Below are 24,612 nucleotides of genomic sequence, written 5' to 3' on the forward strand. Positions count from 1 at the left end.
TTAGTTAAAGAGAGAAATACCACCATTGATTGTTTCCCTTCCTCTAACTTCTTTTAACGGTGTAATTTTGTTTTTTAAATAGAACTCTATCTAAAATTAATAACTGCACATTATAATTGAGATCTTTTCTATCTTCTTATAATAAAATATCTTATATAAATAATATTTGAAGTTACCAAATCTCTATCAATGTTTTTCTCTTAATCTTATTGTTATATTTATCATATGAACTTCATTCTGCTTTTTGGTTTACTCCTTATATTAAGAAGTGAGTTTTTCTTCTTTAATATATGGAAGATATTCTCACAACTGAGCGTATTTAAAATTTTTTGAAGGGAGCTAGCTTGCAAAAATGATAAGAGGCATAAAACGAGCCCAAATGAAAAAGAAAACTTAAAAGATGCATAATGATCGCCAAAAATTAAAAGATACATAAAATGTATCAAAAATAAAGAAAAGGATACACCAAGTGTATCAAAAAATTAAAAGAAGCACAGTGCGCCAACAAATTGACAAGAGGCATAAAATGAGCCCACAAAAAAGGCAAGCATCCTTCTCTTTTAGACCTTTAAATCTTAGAAGAATTCATATGTCAATTGATATTTTTAAAGGCTTGATTTTTGAAATTCATAATTGTAACTAATTACTTTGGTATATTATTTTATAAGATATTTTTCTGAAACTGAGTTTTGAACGGATCACTTTTCTTATCCAACTACATTTTCTGAGTTAGATTGTTGTTTTTAAAAGATGGTTTGCCTTGTAAAAAGTCTGAGCTTGGGTTAACAGGATCGGTTGTTATACCATTTTTTTAAATTTTCTCAACGTTATCTCACTTTCTTACAAATTTTTAATTCAATCACATGGACAATTTATCATATTCGTTCTTTGATTTAAAAAAAATAAAAATTAAACAAAAAAATAAAATAAAATAAAAAACTTTCTTTATCATTCTTTTTGTCTTTATTTTTTCACATCTTTTTCATTATTTTATCTTTTTGTTTTATTACTTTCTTCTTATTTTTTGGCCTTCTCTGATCATCTCTATCCATCCAAAAAATCTTTAATTTTTTATCGCATCGTTCTACACAATATTACTAACGTCCTGGACGATATCTTCATACCACACTTCATCTTCCATCTGACAGCTGATTTGAATTTTCTATTTAAGATTGTCCTTAATGATTTGTTATCATCCCAAATGATCTGATCATATTCTACATCAATTATTTGTGATTAGCTTGGACGATACTCTTCGTCTTGGTTGATCTTCAAAAAATTATGCTTAATTATTTGTGATCGTCCTAGATGATCAACTTATTCATCTTGCAAGGTCCATGTGGCAAAGCAGTTACACATTTTAAATTTGACTAGTATGATCCATTATTATATATCATTCTAGACAATCCACCTAATCATCCTGGACGATATACTTTTTTAATTGTTATATGGCATGACTCCTCAGGATGATCGCCTGTATCTAATCATTCCGGATGATGTTCTAATTATCCTTGATGATATAACTACCTTTTTGACCAGTCATCCTTGACATAATAATTTTGCCTAATCATCCTGAACGATTCTGTGATCGTTTGGGATGATAGGGCCATTTTTTTATAGACAGTAGCTTGCAAATGGTTTTCTCACCTCCAACCTTCTTACTTCTCAATCTTTCTCTCTTAAGCTTGATTTTCTTTATTCATGACGAGAGGCAAGCGATCCAGAATATCGGTTGGAAGTTCCTCGAGGGCCACTATTGACCCTTATTTTAGAGAGGCGGCTGACTAAGCCACCTACCTTCGTTACAAGATAGCCGGATCACCTTATCCACGATTGTCAATCCACATATTCTTCCCTACCATATTTTTGATCTTTTTATGCAAACCTCTCTCACATTCATCCTTAGCCTGACCTTCCCCTTCAATTCTGAATTTCTCTTTATATTTTTTGTAAGTCTAAGAATTAACTCTTTTTACATTGCACTTGAATCTTACGTTAACAAACGCCCAGTTGAGCTCCTTCAATTATCCACTAATGGAGAAAAGCTTTGTATCTTATCTTAAGACTCCGATTATGACTAAGCTTTAGCCAATCACTTTCTTAGATACACACCTATCTCCTATCATGTTGGGGAGTTTAGAAGCTTACCCAAAGATGCTAGGACAATCCATTATATCCTTCGTACTTCAATTATTCCAAAAATTGGTGATCGTGTCCACATCACTCCTCTCCTTTCAATCACCACTTTCTACATTATGGCCCATAGAGAATTCAATGCTACTAATCTATTTTTCCACTTTATTGAGCACCTTACTAGCATTAGGGATCCATGGCACAGAAGGAACCCTAACCTAGCCATATGATACATCATAGTTTATATCCTGGAATCCAAGTACAACCTTTAATATCCTGCCCCACCTAACGTTCAGCTTGCTGTCTACACTAATAGATCTTTCCATGTTCTTCACAATACTCATCTCAACCTGGAGCACGAGGAAGCTGAGGGAGCTCAGGAGGAAGCAGGTCTTGTACTTGTTCATGCACCTACTCCTCTGCTAGCACACTTAATTGGATCAGTTGGTGGAGCAGTTCGACTATTGGGAGGCTAGATTCCATTCCTACGTTGCTACACAGGAGCAAAAACATATGGAGGATGTTGCTCGATTTGATTTACATGTATCACACCAGTAGCAGCAGCAAGACCAGAAAATAGCTTGGTTTGGGGAGCAGTTCACTACTTTTTCTAGTATCTTTTAGCCACCACCACCACCTCCTTCTAACGATCAGGGCCCGTTGTACTTGTAGTTTATTTTCCTTGTATCATTGTTTCTGTGATGTTGTGTGTTTCTTTTGTATTTTTTGTTCTTGTTTCTAGTTCCCTCCTCCTTTTTGTGATGTCAAAAGGCGGAGTACTAGTAGTGTTTATGCTATTTCATTGTATTTTTTTATACTTTTATTTAGTGTTTGTAATGTCTGTTTATGTTTAGTAAAATTTGAATTACTTCACATTTTGTTTAGTGTTTTCCTTCAAGTTATGTTAACTGTTTAGGATGAACTTGCTACCAAAATTTTGCCATCATCAAAAAGGGAGAAATTGTTGTGAATTTGGATTCAGGGATTATAATTTGATGAAAGAAAACATTTTGGACATTTTTGTTTTCCTATTATTGCCTTGTATACTGACATTTTAGGTCCTCAAGTTCAAATTGCAAATCAAGCCAGCACAAGATTAGGTAGATTACGACTGAGTCTATTTTCGAGTTTTTTATTTTTGATCATGTCATCCAGGATGATCACAAATCACCCTGGATGATCAATTTAAAATAGAAATCCTAATTAGGGCATCCTAGTTAAGGCAATCTAAATTAAGTAAATCATCTTATATGATATTATTATCATCCTAGAAGATATGCTTAAATCAGAAAGAATCACCCGCCAACTCTTTTAGGCATGTTTTTATTGTTGGACATCATCCAGGACATCATCCTGGATGATGCACAATAATTTTGCCTAAATTAATTGAATGATTAACGAAAGAAATTAAGGTTTGATTGATTGATCATATCATCTTGGATGATCGCAGGATCATCCGAGTTGATCAGTTAAACAAACCTTAGTTCTTACTGGATGACCAAAATGATGTTCTGGATGACATTTGATGATTTAAACTAATCATCAGGGATGATCCGTAATCATCCTAGATGAACAGTTATTTTTTCTATAGTTCGAACACATAAAGTCTAGCCGAACAGTGCAACTGTCTGGATAATATCCTGAAAGTTTTTTAGAGATGTTAGGTCCTTATGAACTGGCCCAAGGCTAACCAAGAGGGGGGGGGGTGAATTGGTACTTTTTAAAAAATCTTTAAACCAAAGACCATCAAAGCTCAAACCAAAATCACCACAGAAAAAATAAGTGTAGAAGCAAGAAAAAAGAACACAGGGGTTTATAGTGGTTTGGTCAACTCGACCTATGTCCACTCCCCGGAGGTGCCCTCTGAGTATTTCCCTACCAAAGTGACTCTCCTTTTGCTCCCATATCAAGGCAGAGAAGCCCTTACAAAAACCTTCTTTTTGCCACCCCCGATAAGGCAGAGAACCCAACTCCTTTTGCTTCCTCCTGAAGTAGGCAGAGAACCTCGATCAATCGCTAAAGCTTACCTCTCCCAACCTTTCCAAAGACAAGAGACTCTAGTAGAAGAAGAAGTGGAATGATGATTGGAGAAACCCTTGTGAATCTCCCTCACAATCTCCCCCTCACAAGTTCCCCCTCACAAGATCCTCTCTCTCTCTCCCTCTCTCTCTCTCCTCTAGGCTTTCTCAGGTCAAGACAACAGCAAAACATTGTTCAAAATGTTGAACAATAGCCCTTAAATAGAGGAGCTTCAAAATAGCTCATTAATTGCAAGTTACCGACATTATCGTTTAGGATGATAGTAATATCATCCTATACGATCAGTGCAATTTGAGCCTAATCAGCCGGGACGATCTGGGACGAACATAAGAAAGTTGTTCTTATCGTCCAGGCAGCAGTGGAAAGTGCAACAGAGTTTTGCTTTCTACTAGACCATGAGACCAAAGATTGACTTATGAATTGACAAGTTTCAGAAGTGCTTTTTATATCCACCGTACATCCTGCAAAATCAGAATCAGAAAATTCAATAATCTCAAAAGAAGTGTTGTGCCAAGGGTACCAAATTCCTAAGCTTTGGGTCCCCAAAAGGTATCTAAAAATTCTCTTAATTGTAGTTAGATGGGATTCTATAGGGTCATCTTGAAATCTAGCACAAAGCCAAACACTAAACATTATATCAAGTCAGCTAGCGGTCAAGTAAAGTAAGGATCCAATCATACCTCTGTACTTCTTCTGATCAACAGACTTACCAATTGGGTCCTTATCCAATGTAGAAGTCATTGGAGTATTAATTGGCTTGGCTTTATCCATCTCATACTTCTTCAAAATGTCATTTATGTATTTTGATTGATTTAGAAAGGTTCCATCATCTAATTTTCTTATGCTAAATCCCAAAAAGTAGGACAACACTCTCATCATACTCATCTCAAACTCTCTACTCATTGTTTTAGAGAATTCATCACTAAGTTTCTTATCAGAAGATCAAAAAAGTATGTCATCCACATAAATCTGAACAATGAGCAAAATCTTATCTTTATATCCTGATTAACTATGATCATGTTAACCAACTACTAAGAAATAAAAAATGTTGCCTACCATGATAGGGCATCAAACACCTTAGTTAAAGATGCTAGCATAATTCAATATATTGTTAGAACCTCAGTAATACCAAAGGCTAGCGATCGTGTCCATATTATAACCCTACTTTTAATCACCACCTTTTATATAATGGCCCATAGGGAGTTCAATGCCATTGATCTTCTTTTTCGATACATTGAACACCTAACTAATATTAGGGATCCATGGCACAAAAGAAAACCCAACCTCACCTTAGGAAATTCATAGCTTTTGTCCTGGAAATCAAATATAATCATCAATATCCTGCCCCACCAAATTATCAGCCTGTTTACTACACCAAAAAATCCTTACACATTCTTTATAGAACTCATCTTCAACCAGTGTACGAGGAGGCTAAGTAAGCTGAGGAGAAAGCTACTCCTGCACCTGTTCCTGCACCTATTTTGATCTGCTAGTAGTTACAACTTGATCAACTGGTGGAGAGGTTAGATCAGTGGGAGGCTAGGTTTGACTCTTACGTTACTGCACAATAGAAGCATCATATGGTAAATGTTGCTTGATTTGATGCATATTTGGCACACCAATATCATCAGTACGATAAGGATATGACCTGATTTGGGGAGCTATTTGCTTGCATCCATAGACTTTTTCAGCCACCACCACCTCCTCCTTTGCCAGATAAGGGTCCCTCATACTTGTTGTCAATTTTGATGTTTTTTTGTGATGTTTTTTCTTATATTACTATTAGTTTTTGGGTTGTATTTTCTATTTTGTATTTAGTTTTTGTTTCCTCCTCCTTTTATGATGTCAAACGATAGAGCAGTGTTAGTGTTGGTTCATTATATTATTGGTTTTAAAACTACTATTGTTAGTGTTGTTATGTTTTTTGTACCACCTGCTTGTTTTAGTAAAATTTTCATGGTTTGGTGCATATTTTTCTCCTTTATTTTAAGTTTCATTAATTAGCTTGAGTTGAATTTACTAACCAAAACTTGCATCATAAAAAAGGGGGAGATTGTTGCAAACCTAGATTCAAGGATTATAAATTTGATGATAGCAAATATTTCTAACATTTATATTTTCTTACTAATGTTACTACTTTACATCTATTTTGGTTGTCCTACTAACTAACGTTTCAGGTCCACAAGGTCAATTGCAATTCAAGCCAGCTGAAGATTAGGTAGATTAGGATTGAGTAAGTTTGTAAGTATAATTTTAGTATTTTTACATTTTCTTGAGTCAAATGTAATAAGGTAGATCCTGATGCTAAGTAACCTTGCACATACACACTCAGGGGGAATTTTTTTGTAAGTTTAAAGATTTTGTATTTTTGATCACATCGTACAGGACGATCTCAAATCATCTTAGACAATCAGTTTAAAATATAAACCCTAATAGGGCATCTATGTTAAGTCAACTGAATTAAGTAAATTATCATGGATGATCTTTCTATCATCTTAGATGATATGCTCAAATTAAAAAATCAGAGCCGCCAAACTCATTTAGGCAAGATTTTATTTAAAGGATTTTACTCTAATCATATAGGATGATACCATATCATCTTGGGCGATTTATTACAATCATGCCTAAATCAGTCACATGACTAAGAAAAGTAATTAAGGTTAGATTGATTGATCATACCATCCTGACCAATCGTAGGATCGTCCCGGGCGATATGAATGAAAAACCTTAGTTCTCCTAGATGACCAGAATGATTTGCTAAATGAAAATCATTGATTTTGAACTAATTATCTGGGACGATACATTATATTTTTGATCATTCAATATGTATCTCCTAGATGACCAGAATGTTATTTTGGATGATAATCTCTAATTTTAAACTAATCCTTCGGGATGATCCTTGAATCATCTTGGTCGATACGTTATATTTTTTTATCATCCAAACATTTATCTCTTGGATGACCCGAATGATATTCTAGATGATTATATGGTTTTGAACTAATCATACAGGATGATGTCCACATCATCCTAGATGATTAGTATAAACAATGACTTATAATCATTTAGCCCAACTAGATTGTCTTGGCTGAGAAGGGCTGAAATACACGGATCATTCTCGATCGTCCTGGATGATATTTGACTACTAATTACAAATTAGGGAAAATTTTAAGCCCTTCTTTATAAGATCTTTTAATGATTCAAGGGAAAATCTTTTGCTTCTTTTCTAACCAAAGAGAGCTTAAATAAGGAGATGAAGAGCTTTGGAGAGAGAGAGAGAGAGAGAGAGAGAGAGAGAGAGAGAGAATCTTATGAGGGAGAATTTATGAGGCGTTCACAAAGGTTTCTATATGAAAGGATTCAAGTCATCTTCTCCATTCTCATCATCCTTGGCTCCTTGGTGGCTCTGAGAAGGTCTTCTTTAACAATCGATCAAGGTTCTTTGCCTGCTTAGGAGGAAGCAAAAGAAGGTCAGGTCCTCTTCCCATCAAGGTCGGTGGAAAGGAGTTTGTAAGGGCTTCTCCACCTTATTGTGGCATCAAAAGGAGAGTCACTGTGTTTTGGTGCAATACCTGGAGGTGAGGCTCTAGGGAGTGAACATAGGTCAAGTTGACCGAACCACTATAAAATTAAATATGTTCTTTCTTATTATGTTCCAATTTTTTAATTTACACACTTTATTTTGATATGGATGATTATATGGTTTAATGTTTTAAAATATTTCAAAAAGATTGTATTTTTTGTTTAAAGATTTTTAAAACTACCAATTCACCCCTCTCCTCTAAGTTAGCCTTGGGCTAGTTCATATGGGCTTAACAACCCTAACGAACTTTCATCACTAACCTAAGTGGCTGGTTGTGCATCTTCCTAAAGTTGTGATACATGCAATACTAAGGGGTTATTTGTTTGGGCTAATGAGGGTGATGGTTTATCATTTTCATGTGCTGTAATTTTTGCTTATAGAGCTTTATTTGAATATTTATAGGCTGCCACTTCCACTTTTAATGCATGGTCACTGCTATATAATTGACATGCAAGTTCATCTAATGCCTTAAATTCTTTTTCTAACTAAATATATGTTTTTTTTAAGGAATTAAGTGCATCATATAACTCAATATACTTCTTATTTAATATATTAAATTCATCAAGTAGTGACATGTGATCTCTTTCTAGGTTAGAATGTTCTTTAACTAAATTAGCATGCTCTTTTTGTAAAGTACTAAATTTAATGTTAAGGTTAGCATGCATTTTCTTAACTTTCTATACGAATAATGAATTTTTTCAGAAATAACTTATAGTTCTTCATAAAAAAGTTGACATACCTCATCTTGATCCGATTGATTAAGATTACCATTAGCCATTAGACACAAATTTGTTACCTCCTCCACTGCTTCTTCTTCTAATAATTATGAGGTAGAGTCGGCCCAAAATACTTTCTATGTCCTTAGCTTGCCCTTTTAATACTTTGGCTTCTCCTCGCCCTTCTCCTTGGTTGGATGGGTCTTTATATTGGGACAATCAGCTCAGAAGTGGCTTGGTTTTGTGCACTCAAAGCAAATTATGTTAGATGTAACTTTAGTATTCTTTGAGCTTTTACCTTTGTTCCAGTTGTTTTGATGGCGCCTTTATTTTTTCTTCAAAAAATTCTTGAATTGATGGGTTATTAAGGCTATATCGTCATCTTTTTCCACTATAGAACTGTTACTTTTTGAATTGTTTACTTTTAGAGTCACCGTTCGCTCCTTTTCTCTTGCATCATTTTGCTTTTGACTCACTCCATTCTCCTAAGCAATGAGTGACCCAAGTACTTTCTCCTAAGCAATGAGTGACCCAAGTAATTATCAATTGAATAAATATTTAAATCTTTAAACTCAGTGATTGCAGTTATTTTTGCATCGTAATAACTCAATAAGTATCTCAAAATTTTATTCACTTTTTAAAAATTAGATATTTCTCTACCTAGTACATGCAAGCATATCACCTCTGGATGAACCTAGTGTACATGTTTGATATAGTCTCGCTAGGTTTCATGCGAAAGAGTTTGTAGTCATGTAATAAAATATTTAATTTAGACTGTTTAACCTTGCTAGTTCCTTCATACGTGATACACAGTCTATCGCAGATCTCCTTACCAATAGCATAGGTGGACACTCTCATGTAGTTTTTTGATTTCAACCCGTAAAAGGAACATTTCAAGAATTTTCCCTATCCTCATTGCTCCATTCATTAAATAATATTTGAGTTTTAACGCCATTTAAAATCTGAAAAGGTGTAGTGCAACCATCTTATACTAACATCCACATGTGATAATCTATATATTGTAAAAACGTAGACATTCAAATTTTCTAAAAATTAAACATAATATTATCAAATAAGGGTGTAAGAGTTATGTAATAACCCTTCATAGTGTTACGGTTACCAAAATGTACCATGATCAATTTTCTCAAGATTTTCTAAAACATTATTTTTGAGACCCCGCTCTAATACCAATTGAAAATACGAGATGCACCAAGAGGAGGGGTGAATTGGTATTTTAAAAAATTAATCCTATAAAGGAATTCTATTTTTTTTTTTTAAATTTTTGTTTATTTCAAAAAGGACGACTTAACTAATCAAATGTGATAGCTAATAATTTGGTAATGATTGCAATAATGGTGATGATTTTTTTAAATTATACAATGAAATACTAAATATCAAATTTTCAAGATATTGTCCAGTACGACACGAATATCATCCAATACTATACTATATTTCTTCTGTTTGTACAAGACAAATGTTGGGAAGACCAAAATTCATCTCTTTTCATCATCCAGAAGGATCTAATTTGTACTGTACAATCCATTAAAATTATTCAGGTCATCTTGTATGATTTATATATTCTATAGTATAATTAGTTCAAAAATTAAGATTTTTTCTGGTACGGTCTTTGGTACGATAAAAAACTTCATCGGTTCATGGTACGGTACGGTCAAGGTCATACAATATGATTAGAACAAAATCCAGGGTTTGTCTGCTACATTCTTTGGTTCGACCAAAAATAACCTCAGTTCATCGTACAGTACGATTCAATTCATACAGTATGATCACCAATCTTTGATTAAGCCTTGATTTAATTAATTAATTAATCATGGAGGCTCATTTTAACAAGATTTCAAATATTCTTACATTACTATTTGAATCATATATTATGATGTGCTCAAACTTCAAATTTAAAAAACTTGCTTAAATTAATCTGGCGGCTAGGGTTTAGTGTTGAAAACAAATCGTACAGTACTATCACTATCGTACAGTACGATTAGTTCACATAAGTTAGCCGTTAAGCCACAATATATCTTACAGTATAATTTAAAATTATACAGTATGATCTGCATAAAAAATAAATTTTTATCATTAAAAAAACTCTCCTCCTATGTGTGCATGGTCGCTCAATTTGCATACATTGTATTGTGGCGAGACTCAAGAAATAAAAAATAAAGAAAATAAAAAAATACAGACTCCTTCACTTCCTATTCTACTAAGTCTCGAGTCTTGCATTATCTTGAGCAGTGTGTAATCTTCCTGAAATGTTAGTACTCACAGACAAGAGCAACATTCAAAATGTTTAATGAAGAACTCACATCCTATTCTACCAAGTCTCGAGTCTTCCGTTGTCTTAAGCAGTGTACAATCTCCCTAAAATGTTAGTACTCACAGACAAGAGTAGCATTCAAAATGTTTAATGAAGAATGGAATAATTCAGTCAATATTATTTGTCGTCATCAAAATTACATACTAGTGATCTTGGATTGCAACATAATCTCCCTTGATTACCGGGTGAGTACAACTCCCCTTTGATTACATAGGAGAGCTTCTCCTATGGGGCCCCTTGAAAGGCTAGTTCTTCTATCATGACTCGTCACCTGTTAAGCACTTGAGCAAGCATATGTGAGTACACAACTTTTATAATTTAGTAGGCTTTTTTTTTTCAAATGAAAACTATCTCGTTCACTACCTACCACTATGACCACCACCTTTTATGGTATTCAACAAAAACTAAAACAATATTAATTGGATACCAAATATAGTTTTATATTTTTTTTTGTTAAAATTTAGATTAAATAAAAATAAAAAATAATATGTAATAGAAAATAAATGAAAACATCCTCTTAATTAATAAAAATCCTCTTAATTAATGATATTGGAGCTATGAAAAGATCTATGAACTAGTGATGGGAGAAAGCTGTTCTCCAAAGTCAGAATTTTCTACATTTTGTTATACATCACTTATTACTTTAAAGGAGGTAGAGCTATTTTATTAGTGAGTGCACAAATTGAATATTTTTGAAATTCTTTAAATTTTTTCAGCTGATTTCTAAGCTCCTTTATATAAATATATTATAAATTTAATGTTTAGAATTTAATTAACTATTTAAATAAAAAAGAAAGTAAATGTTTTAGAGAAAAATACTCCATATTTTATTGGATGTTTGGATGAAAGGTTGGTTGGCAAATTTTAGTTCGGGCATGTGGGGGTCCATGCTCTACGGCTCTCACTCTAATTAACGCCCATGAGTGAGATGCAATAATTGTTTTTTCTAGTTAAAAAGAAATATATAAATATGTGATTATATGTATAATGTCTAATAAATTTCATTATTATTATTTTATCTTTTTAAGTATTCATTAGGTTTTACTACAAATTGATATATTACGTATGATTTTTTTTTATTTATTATATATTTTTAAAATGTTTTGGCCATCTGTGAAGGATCTCGCTTATTGCATATGTTCACGTTTTGGACTTGAATACCTATCTCTAGATATTGAACATCAGTGATCTATTAGAGCTTGTGTGTGTTAAATTAAAAATTTAGACCGCTCCAACTGATTGAACTAGATAAATCATGATATATTCCTTTTTTTTATTGATCAAGTAATAAAATATGAATTGTATGAAAACATAATTGTTACAGGTACTTTAGCTGTCTAGCCACCAAATAAATATGAGCATAGTCAAGTATAGCTGGCTTGAGTGCTTTTATTTCATATATAATTGCTTGGGATATTTTATTATAACTGTTTAGAATAACCTTGTATAAGAGTAGAATTATTCTTTTATATTCATGATGTAATTTAATTCAAAGCATACAGTTGTGGAAATCTAAGAATAAGACATTTTTAAATATAAGAGATCCAAAGAGAAAAGAAAACCTTTTACAGGAATTTTTTTTTTTAATTTGGATATCCTTTTGGAGAACATAATATGAGGAAGTTAAAGAAAAGAGACCAATAGAGGAGCCAGAAGATTAAGATCAATATAAAAATGAATTATTTTTAAGATTTGTGACGTTCTGTAGGATTAGAATCCAGGTTATTGTTGGTGGAGTCTGGCCACTATTACTTTTCCACAGACCCTAGGTTATATATTATATGGCACTTGTCATGGGCTTTTGAATACTTTTTGCTTTGGTTAATATTTTATTAATGTGTTTACTTTGCTTGCGTAGTAGAAATGATATTCTTTTTATAGGTTTCTTTCTTGTATGTGTATGTTCCTGGTTTAGCTAGACTCTCAGGGATAAAATTTTTCTACTCGTAATTAAAATTTAAAGCTTTATAAATTGAATAACATAAAAAGATTATGATCTGGGGAGTAAGGCGGAGGTCGTCTGGGGTTACTTGAATCTTATTACATTCTTCTCTTTCCTCGTTTAGATGCTTCCCTGCCTACGGGTAGAGTTCAGATAATTTGACCTATAAGGATGTGGTACTAAACTTGGGGAAGTCTAGTCTTCTAAAAAATTATTTTTGTAAGCCTTTCTTATTTAGATATTTTGAATAGCATGCATTGCATTAGAAACTAACTAAAATTAAAATTTAATTGTATTAGTCTTATAAGCATATCACCATTCATAAGTACAATGCCACTTAGGAACCTCTCTAAATGTCGACTTTAATTTCCAAAGACTTGGCCACCAACTCATCTTTCATAAAGATCGAACAACATGAATTTTATACGATTAGGTGGTTAGTTGGCTTTCCTTTTTAGGAAGGTTATAAGCCCAGAATATATTAGTTATGATACGAGTGTTCGTATTTTATACATAATAATAAACACACTTTAGATTTAGGTTTCAAGGCATACTTATTTTTCTTTTAGTGTCCCGTAGTATACATCAGCGCAGGAAGTCCTCTGATCCTTTAGAGGTATAAATATCTCACCTATTTGCATCGTATGGATAACACCACCTTTATCTTTTCCTCTCTTGTATGGCTCAAACTGCAGTGTGGTCCTTTTGTCCAGTTTATTTTCCCTATCTTTAGCCAATTCCTAGATGGATATATGAGCCACTGTGTGCATGTTGACCAAGCAAAGTTCAACCTTTCTTTCCCTTTGAATAGGAAGCTCTTAGAGTCCTCCCTATGTGGCCAATCTCATATGAGAGAATAATTGTATAGTCCTTTAATCGAGAGTCTTCTTATGTCTGAGCTTAAGATTTAATTAAACCATGGGGGCTTTGCACCCATGGGAAATCGAATCTCACCATCAAATAAAACCCACTCGAGCTGATATATTGGATTGGAGAAATCTTGTGACTTTGATCAGATATATACATACATTATCCATAACGAGGTGCGCAAGTGAAAGTTACTATCTCCCACATGGTTAATCATATGTATGATCCAATCTGCCCCTTCCTATTGCCTGCCCTTTACAAAAGATGTGAATAAAAAGGCCCTGCGACCGATTTATCCTAACGTGTTGTGCGATCGTACCCTTATTATTCTGCCCCTGCTGAGCTGTTTCCTTCTGGGAAGCCGATAAACTGTCACCTGTATATGATCCTGAATTATTATTTTGGAAGGTTACAAGGACTTCGTTAAACTCGTTATAGTAACTTTGGTAGATGATAGTTCTTTTTTGGACTTGTTATTTTTCAACACAACATCTTTCTCAAATATAAGGCTGAAACTTTTTGTTTTCATCGCTTAATGGATGCTATCTTCTCCTCAAGGATTAGCTAGTCATTAACATCGTTCTTTACTCTAGTCTGCTGCATCAACGATTCAATGTTGACCTGATCCATCCATTGATTCTACAAATAGCTAAAAGTTGCCAATGGTATCTATGTTTTTCTGCTATATTCTATATAATCTACTATCCATCACTGCCTTTTATTCTCTCTCGTCTTTGCAATTATACTTTTGCTTGTACTCTCGCTGAAGTTATTGGAACTTCATAAAATCACGGTATTCAAATCATTCAAGTGCTTGAGTTAATCAATTTCAACATCACATATATCACAATAAACTAAAGGAATAATTAAGAGGGTATTTGTAAGAGAAATGTCCTTTTAAAAGTGCAAAATAATAAGTAAAAAAAAGAAATGGCAACTCACAAGTCATCAGCTCACTAATGGTTTAGCCAACAGTAGGTCTGCTTCGGAACATATTCTGGAATGTGTAACTTTGGATGGAGAAGAATTATACCTTTGTTAATGCATATAAAAATTCTCTCCACCTTGCTTCTCTTTTTGATGATGCCTTTGGATCAATGGCTATTACCCAATGTTTTATGTGAGGGGCATTTAAGTGTGAGTAGAGTGCCTCCAAAATTGTTTTGCTACTTTATTCAATATGTGTATGATAGCATCCTGGCATCACGCTAAGTAGATAATTGCTAACTTGAAATAAGTACTTCGCGTTCCGTCCACCACACCTGATCCAAGAAATAATATACCTTATAGTGAAGGATCGTTTCACATTAGAAATATTGAGTTATATCTTTCAGTATGTCTTCTACACCAAATCATTGAGATGGGAGAATAGGAAAATCCTATAATGTATGTACCCAACAATCCATTCTTTAAAGATTTCAATCATTTTGCATGAAGAAAAAGCCCTAGCGCAATCTCTAACAAATTCCGGGCTCAAATTATTTAGCTATTTAGATTATTTGGAAACCCAGTGATACGGCTTGTGTATTCGATGTGAAAACGCCATCCAAGATGAATGAGCAATCCATACACTAACGATCTACTTAAAAAGCACTCATCGCATCCCATTATCGACATGGCCCTGTAGGAAACTAAGATATCTCACTCACATGTCAACTAAATAATCAACCAACGTTAGGTAGGTGAAAACTTTAGTCCTGTCATGCAGTTGAACTCATAAACAGTCAAAGTGACCTAAGTAGGAGGAGGAATAAGCCACGATCAAACTTTCAGAGCACCTTCATCACAAGATATTTTGAAAAGTGAAACTTCTTTTTAAAAAATATTAGATGGGCAAAGTGTCTAGCCCATTTGAAACTCTCTACATCTTAAAAGGAGGAACCGAAGCAACTGAAATTAATGAGAGGATGCCACACTTATTAAAATTAGATGGAAAAACGCTCAAAGTAAGAGTATAATATGGGAAAAAAGGAGAGAGAAAGGTTGAAAACTCTTAAGTTCTATATTAAGAGAAAGCCACTTTGTACCTTGATATGCGATGCACACACTATTCAACTATAGCGCGAAGCGTGTCAACCCTTTAGAGAAAGAAAGAGGAATATTGAGAAGAAGGAAAGGTCGCGTTTTCAACCTTGCCACACAAGGCGATATTTATAAGAGCAAACTTTGGGGGGGGGACGGGGGTATACAAAATTGAGCATCAGTGAAAATTACGAAGTTTCAACAAAATTTAAATTTTTAAAATAAATTTTTTTATATTTTTTCAAAAAAAAAGATATAAATAAATTGTTTAGAACATAATATATCATAAAACTTCACCATCGACTATTGTTGGTGCACCAGCACACGTGGGTGGCACCGTAAAATGACCACTAGATGGAACGATACGCGATGTGGACTACGGGAAAGTTGTGCTGTGTGCACTGGATAGGCAACTAGCCAGCACACAGGCAGCTATGCGCCAGGCAGCGAGCGAGTGGAGAGCACTCCCAGCACGATGACACAGGCATATAGCTGGTTGGCTGGGTTTCAACCCAATTTATAGTTTTTTGTGGTCCTCTAATTTTTCTTGAATATCCGATTTAAATATTTTGTTGAGATCCCAGCGAACTATTTTCGATGTCTGGATTAAATTCTAGCACTTTGTTTAGCCTATTTGAAAACTCGTACAGACACCGATCAAGCCATTCCAAAGTTAATAAACTATATTGGAGTTTCACAAAGCTATGACTCATATTACAAACTTATGAGGCTACAATGTTTAAAAATTGGGGGGAACTAATACATCTTAGAATTTATCTGACCCGGTGTGGTGAATCTCGAAAGGCAAGTTGGAGCTCGATGATTTTGAAAGGTAAATCTAGGACAATTTTGAGATAGCTTCCAGTTTTAAGCAAAACTTATGTCGAACACAAACATTTCAAAATGACTAAGACCCCAGAGACATGCAAAAATATGCACGACCCTAAATACGGACCCAAAATGACTCCAATCAAAGACCGAACCAATGATATTGTAGAAGGTTCTAAACTTTATGGAAAACCAACAATTTTTCTAAAGATGAGCATACTTTTAGTCAAATTTAGCGGCTTGATAAAACAAATCTAATGAGCCTAAGATCGCCAAATTCTTTTGTTATTTAGACGCTCAAATATTTGATAAACTATCGATGATCAAGGGAGTCGATATCGACCATCCATTCAAAATACTCCCAACATGTCCTTAATCTTATCCTTTTTTATTGGCCATGCCACTCCCAAAATATTATTTATAATTAAGAGGGAGCCAAGCAAGGAAAATAAAAAAATAGAGAAAAGGAAGAGAAATCAAAGTTCTCTTGCTACCAGACTCCATCTTAAACACAACCCAACCACAGACCATTTTCGGACTTCCACCTGACAACCAGTTGTCACTGGATTTCCTTATGTTCATAGATTGTTATTAGGTTTCCATCTGATCCTTGTTCGTTGTAAGATTTTAACCTAACGGTTGACAATTGTAATCTGATTGTCCTCAGTCTCAATAATGAACCTTTCATTTGTAATCTATTCAAACACTAGTGGAATCATTTCAATTGGACTTGACCCTATAGTTTTTTCCTTCAGGAATTTGAACGTAAAAAATTTCTAATGTTTTTAGTATTTCTTTTTGTGAGCTGGATACTTATACAACACTAAGATGCATAGTTTTTTCTACCTTACTGTCTCGAATATTCTAGCCCATAATAGTAATAAATATTATAAATTTGATAAAATTAAAATTCTAACAATAGTAATTTATATAAATTAAAATACAGAAATAAAATTGAAATTAATTAATGTTTTAATATGTATTTTACTTATTTCATGTTGATATATAATAATTTATCATATATGTATTTCTAATTTTTTATCATTTATTGAAATATTACTAAAACTATTATTTTATTTTAATAATTTCATATTATCGTAACTTAAAATTTTAGAGCTTTTAACGCCTCTTCCCTTCTCCATATTAATGTATCCATTTTTAAAAAGCGGGGTGTGGAGAGGGAGACGAGAGAGAGCTTTCCCTCTGATTGTCGATGCCCTCAACTTTCCATTAGGGCAACTCCTGAACATCAACTGAACTCGTAAATTCAGAGAGATTTACAAAAAAAAGAGTGAAACAAAAAATTTAATTTGTTATGAGATTTGGGTCCCTAAATCTTCGATTGGCATGACATTTAGCGTTAACCATGTCTCAAATTTGCTTGGATCCAATAGCCTTTTAAAATGAAATGGATTGTGGACTGTGGGCACACCCTTTGCAAGTCAATTAAATTTTTTTAGACTAGAGGGCACAAAATGGTTAAAGGCTTTTGCATTGATGTCTCAATTATAATATATAGAATGACTTGGTGGAGTTTTTAATAATTACATAGATATGTTTTTGTTTGTCGGGGGAAGGATCTATCGATTTTTTAGGGATAGATGTTGATGGAAAGATTTAGGTGATGGAGGGCTAAGGACTATAGTCGGTGGGGAGATGAGAGTATTATTGGGGGTTTTTTTAGAAGACTAATTGTCAGTGAGGGAGGTCAGAAGGACCTTGTCGGACGAGAAATGGATTGTGGGGCCGGTGGGTCATAAAGACCATTGGTTAGCATGAATATTGGAGGATTATAGTCGAATAGGAGACAAGGCGTCAAAAATCATTGTCTAATAATGGGGGTTGGAAGCTGTAGTCAACAAGGAAACCAGGTCAGAGATATTAACTGATAAGACAAGGCAATAAGGACTGTAGTCGTACAGAATTAGGATCATAAAGACTTATCTAGCAAAAGAGGTAGAAGACCTTAATCGTAGCGATTTTAGGCTCAGGGAGAAGACATAGTCAGGGATTAGGATCAATAATAGTTGATAGGACCAAGGTCAAAAAGCCATTATTGGTGGGTAAGGAGGATTGAAAGACCATAGTAGTGATGGTGGTCAAAAGATTCATAGTCGAGGAGGAAGATTGGGCCAAAAGACTGTGCTAGGTGGTTTATTAACTCAGTTTTCCAAGTAAATGGGTTTCATTAAATACAGGCCTCAGGTGGGTGCAAGTGGAATTTTGGGCCTTTTGGTCTAGAGATAGCGTTAATGAGTGCCGATTAGAGCTCCAGGCTTCATGTGGTGGCCGATTAGAAATTCGGACCTCAGGGGGGGTGGTTTGGCAGACTCCGGGCCTTATTTGATTGGTTCGGTAGAACTTCGGGCCTTAAGTGTGGTTGGTACTGATTGATCATGTTAGGTGGTGGTTCCGACAGAACTCAGGGCATTGGTCTGGTGGTCTGGTGGAGCTCAAGGGGCCTTAAGTGGAATGGACCAGCTGAACTCAAGATATATTCCAGTGGTGGTCGATAGAACTCAGCCTCAGTTGCGAGGTCCGGTGAAACTTAGGGCTTCAATTGAAGGTACGACTAGAACTTAGGCCTAAGTGGAGGTTCGGTGGACTAGGTCTCAAGTGGAGGTCGATAGAGATAGACCTAAAGTTGGTTGGTCCGGCGGCATCGGGCTAAGTGGCAGTCCCGGTGAACATCAAGGCCTCGTTGGTGGTTTCGGCGGGTTCAGCTCCGTTGTTTTTGTTGAGAGAGATTCACACTGCGATTTAAAACTCTAAGGACTTCAAAATCACGGTAAACGAGAACCCGTCATTGTGGGGGAGCTATTAGAGACAAAATCTTGGCATCTATTAAATAGAATCATTCTGCTTGGTAAACAGTTAATTACTGTGTACTTGTCCCTCATAGCTGTGAAGCCTCATATATGGGATGCGCCTTTAGTGTCTACCTACTTGAACATATATGAATACCATTTTCCCGGTTTTATATTTGCGTCATGTGCTGGATCTCCAGTTTAATACTGATTTTCGACAGTCAAGCAGCTTTTATCAAGAAACCATTTGGTTTCTACAATAACTGTTTTCGTTCCTTCGTTCATGTGTGACTCCTTAATACCAATTTGTGAATATACAATAGAGGTGCAATAATCTAGCACAAAATAACTCACGGAACTAGAAGAAACAGAGAAATGGAGGTTCCTTTTGGGGGGAAATCCCAGCGCAAGCGAAGGGGTGAGAGAGAGAGAGAGAGAACCTTTACTCGGGTCGCCTCTGCAGAAAAGCCTAGAGCAGCCGAAACTAGACCAAGGAAGCCAACGGTGCCGCAAATCACAATGACCTTTGTCTCCATTCTGCCAATCATCTCTCTCTCGCAAGGAAGGACGACAGAGCATTCAAAAACATTTGAGCCTTTTGTGCCTGAAAGAGATTATTATTATTATTATTATTATTATTTTGGTTAATGCTAAGGGCCGTAGCTCAATTTAAATAATAAAAACAAAGAATAGATAGCTGCGGATAGTAAAAAAAAAAACTTTGAAGTAGCTCTAAAGAAACAGCAAACCAATAAGACGCAAAACAGGACAAGGAAAACTGCGTAGAATTAACGATTTGCGTATCAGGGCTCAATTATATATAGGAAGGTTACTATTTGGTATTGTGTTTGATGTCATATGGGAAAAGAAAGCGTAGAGAGAAAAAAATATTTGATTTTATATGCTTTTATAATTTCAAAAATGTTAAAAAATACACTTATTTTTTTAATAAATATATCTGAATTTTTTTAATCAAAATATGTCTTTTTTAACAAGGACCTACTTATTTAAAGAAAGATACATTTTTTAACAATATTTGAATAATAATGATCTTATAATTTTATTTGACCCATTTTCGAACATGATTCCGATATAATCTAAGCCTTGCTCCAAATAAAATATAAGCAGTATACATGTAATTATCAATCCATATCAGTGTAAACATGTACTGTAAATTTTAGTTGTTGGATCTTATTTTTTATGGTGGATGATGTTGGTTCATACTTGAGGCCACTTGTGGACTGAGAGCCTAGGGGTGAAAATGATATAGTTAGAATATGGGAGAAAGAGAGAAACTGAGAGAGGGATTATGTAGAAATAGATAAAATCTTTATTATCCAAGATAGATGTACAAGAATATTAAAAGTGAGGGCTTTGTGCTGCAGAGCTTAAGCTAAGAAAGGAAAAAATGACACATCATCTCCCTCTTCTTATATGTCTCACCCTATGTGTGTTGAGTTCTCTTATCTCCACTTCATTATCTCCTTTTTCCTTTTTTTTTCTTTGTTGTTGTTCCCCTCCCATATTTATATGTTTTAGAGAATTATAATGGACATGCATGAGATACAATAGCTATTCCATCAATCTTTGATGTAGCTTGGTCATCTGTGCTGAGTGAAGTGATCATCGTGACAGAGGATGTGGGTAGGATGAATTCATGGATTGAGTAAGCATTTACAAGAAACCTATTTGAGGTCACCCTGTCGAGGTGAAAGTGGGCAAGTAATGTCTAAATGTAGTAAAGATATCAAATTGGTATAGATCAGGGAATTGGTTTGAGGTTTCCCCATTGAAATAAGAGGGGGTAGTTGTGTTTTGATGTGTTCTTGAGGTCAATCCAATTGTCATAGAAGTCTTACGAGAGTGATATGTGTCATTAGCTTGATTGTGGATGTATCTAGCATGGGTGACTTAACTTTGGAGAGGATGAATAAAAATTTGTTTAGTTAAGAGAGGAACCTTTGAGGTCACCTTAACCAGTGAGGGTGACTGTAAAGAAGATGTGGCTGAAGCTAGTTCACCATACTCTAGTGTTAAGCTCCTTCCCATCTCCTACATAAGTCCCTTGAACAGACTATTTTGAGAGAAGAGAGGGTTCTCCTTTTGCTCGACCCTAACATAAAATATAAGACACTTATGAATGGGTACCAGCATAGGTAATCATGGATATACATTTAGTTCCCCAATTTATTCAACCTTTTGAACATCAGATGTCGAAAAGGTCAGATAAATAAAGAAAATAAGAGAAGAAAGCATGAATAAATATAAATGTATTCTTATAGTTAAATATAAGCTTTTTTATTAAGTGCATATCCTAAAATAGAATCCTAAATCCATTTAAGTTAATTAAAAAATCATTCTTATTAATTGTATAATACAATCATGATCGTATAATAGAGTAAATTTAAACAAAAATGGATCGATCCTCCCATAAATCATGTGTCTTAATCATAATTAATTAAGAAAATTGATGATACATTATGATTATCTTAAATATTGAATTATTATCACTAAGGTAAACTGATTCTATCAGTTAGATTCAGGTAAACATGCTAATCTTACAATATGACATACCTCACACAGTTGGATTAATTTAATTTTTAACAAATCTTAATTAATGTAAATTAAATCCATTATGATTATATAACAATAAGATATATCATACAATGTGATGTATATCATGTGGCATAATATTAATATTATTTTTGAATAATTATTAGATCTCCTAATATTAACAAATTTACCTATACTCAATTTAAAATGTTAATTTGATCATAAAATGGGATCCTAGATTATGTTGTCTTATCAAAACTTTGAGAATTTTGTGTTAAAGGCAATCCTACACTATAATCATTATTCTTGCATTATGATTCTTATGATAAATTTTAATTAATTTCATATTTGAGTTTATTTTTGCTCAATTCACTCATGAACTATCTCGAAATTAATCTTCACGTACTAACTTCAACTGATCAAATTATCGCATAACTTAAAGTTCTTGAACTATCGGGGCTTTCACTGAGTCATGTATTTGTGGTTGAGCTGACTGTCTCTAATTGATTGTTCTTCTAATTTGTACATAAAATCTTCGTACTCAAACATGTATAAAACTTATTCAAATATTATTATTTAAGACTACTATAGATTATTATAAGGTTTTGCTTTGTAGCTCCTCATCACAATGTATGTTACGCATTGGGACAAAGCATGACTTATAGAGTAATATTTAAGAATATGATCGATAATTAGGATGGTTATATAGTCAATTGGGGAAAAGAGAGAGAACAACGAAAGCTTCTTCACTCATTGCTTTTGCATACCCTAATTCCTCTTAAAAAGAAAATTTTATAGCATTTTCGTACCCAAAATAATGCAATAATAGCCATAAAATACTAAATAAGCTATAAAATCCCATTATAAGAACCCAATAATATAGAAATAAGGCTTACTTTCTTATCTCCTAGCTTTTGTGAGACTATAAAACTTTCTATTGAATTCAAGTTCTCAAGCCAATATTATTTAATTTCAAAACTACTTTATTATTTAGAATGAATCAACATAAGTATTATCACCTTTTTATAAATCTATCCACAAAAAATATAGAAAAACAAAATAACATATAAAGTAATTTTTTGTATTATAATAATTTTGTGTTATTATGAACCTTAGTCATCCTATTCAATTAATTTTAATAAAAATAATTAATCATAGTTGCTACTCTTTCTCCGATGATTAAGAGTTTGATCTGACTCTTTCCTTATTAATTTTACTATTTTATAATATTATATTCTTTGGTTGTAAAAGAATACAAAAAGTGTGAAGGACGAAGCAAATAAAATAGCCTAAACATTTTTTATTTTTTGTCGATTTGTGCTGCTATGGTTTGGACCCAGTCTATTTGAGAAAGAAAACAATCAACATAAATGGGTTTATTTTATTATTTTGTTTGTTTATGTTGCACTATCATAATATTTAAATTAGGGGTGTCGAAATTGGGTTCGGGTCGAACCTAGAACTGACCCGGGTTCAAACGGGTTGACCCGAACCCGACCTAGTTTTGCAAACGGGTCAAAAACATGTACCCAGACCTGACCCATCGGGTTATCGGGTCAACCCAACCCGAAATGGTTTTGTAAACCCGAATTGCATCGACGGCGGAACGGTAGGGCTCGCGTTAACGACGGCAGGCGAGGCCATTCCGGGCAGACGCAATGATGGACGGTGGGACAGGATCAATCTGGGCAGATGCGACGCAGGCAGCGGGCATAAGTAACTTGGCACGGTCACGTCGTAGTGGGCAGTTCAATCATTTCAGGTCAATCCGAATCATTTTTGGGTTTCCAAGTCAACCCAAACCCGACCCTATTTTTGAAATAGGCCAATTTGTTAAACCCGAATTTGGCCCATTTTACAAATAGGTTGACCCTAACCTGAAATTTTTGGGTCATGTTTGAGTCAGGTTTTAGGGTCGTGTCAAATATTTACACTCCTAATTTAAATATATATAAAAATCAAGGAGTGATCAGGATATGCTCATATGATGATGATGATGATGATAGACTCTTGAGCAAGCTCGTCTCAAGGAGCCAACTAAGGCAAATGATTCATTGTGAATAGTTTTTTTTATTGATTTTTAAAGTAGTTTTATAGTGAAAAAATTTATGGTTCAAAATATTTTTGTACCAAAAAATTGCTTTAGAAAACAGTAAAAAAGTTGTCCCAAACGAAGCCATGATTTATAATTACAAGTTTTGTTTAGAATAGTTTTCTCACTACTTTCTAAAGAAGCTTCTACAACAAAAATTCTTGAAAAAAAAGCATACTTTAATTAATAATGTATTATTTTATGTGTAATTATAGGGTTGTCAAATTAGAGAAAGTATACTTTAATTGAAAGGAATATTTAGCCTAATCAAAGTAGGGATGAGACTTATTCAAAATCAAAGTAAAGTGACTTGCAAAAGATATGGCAAACCAATTGAATAACTTAATCAAAAGTGCATGATTTAGTAGGGATGAGACTTAACCAAACCAAAAGGGTATGGCTTTAAGAGTAAAGTCATACAAAAGAGCATGACTAAACTAGGGAGAAGATACAACTAAAAGAGCACTAGTAAGTCAAAAGTAGTATGATCGAAAGAGCATGAGCATATTAGAGATGCTTGGCCAAAAGAATATGAAAAAATAAAGGGGAACATCGAGTCAAAAGCGTATTCCTAGATGGCCATATCAAGAGAAATGTTACCAAAATATCATGAATACATTAGCAACTTAGCCAAAAGTGCATAACCAAATTAGGAGTGGCCTAGTCAAAAGAGTATGACTAGGAAAATAAATAATACAATCAA

The sequence above is a fragment of the Dendrobium catenatum genome, unplaced genomic scaffold (genome assembly GCF_001605985.2).
Source record: "Dendrobium catenatum unplaced genomic scaffold, ASM160598v2 fragScaff_scaffold_390, whole genome shotgun sequence".
In the NCBI taxonomy this organism is placed as follows: Eukaryota; Viridiplantae; Streptophyta; class Magnoliopsida; order Asparagales; family Orchidaceae; genus Dendrobium; species Dendrobium catenatum.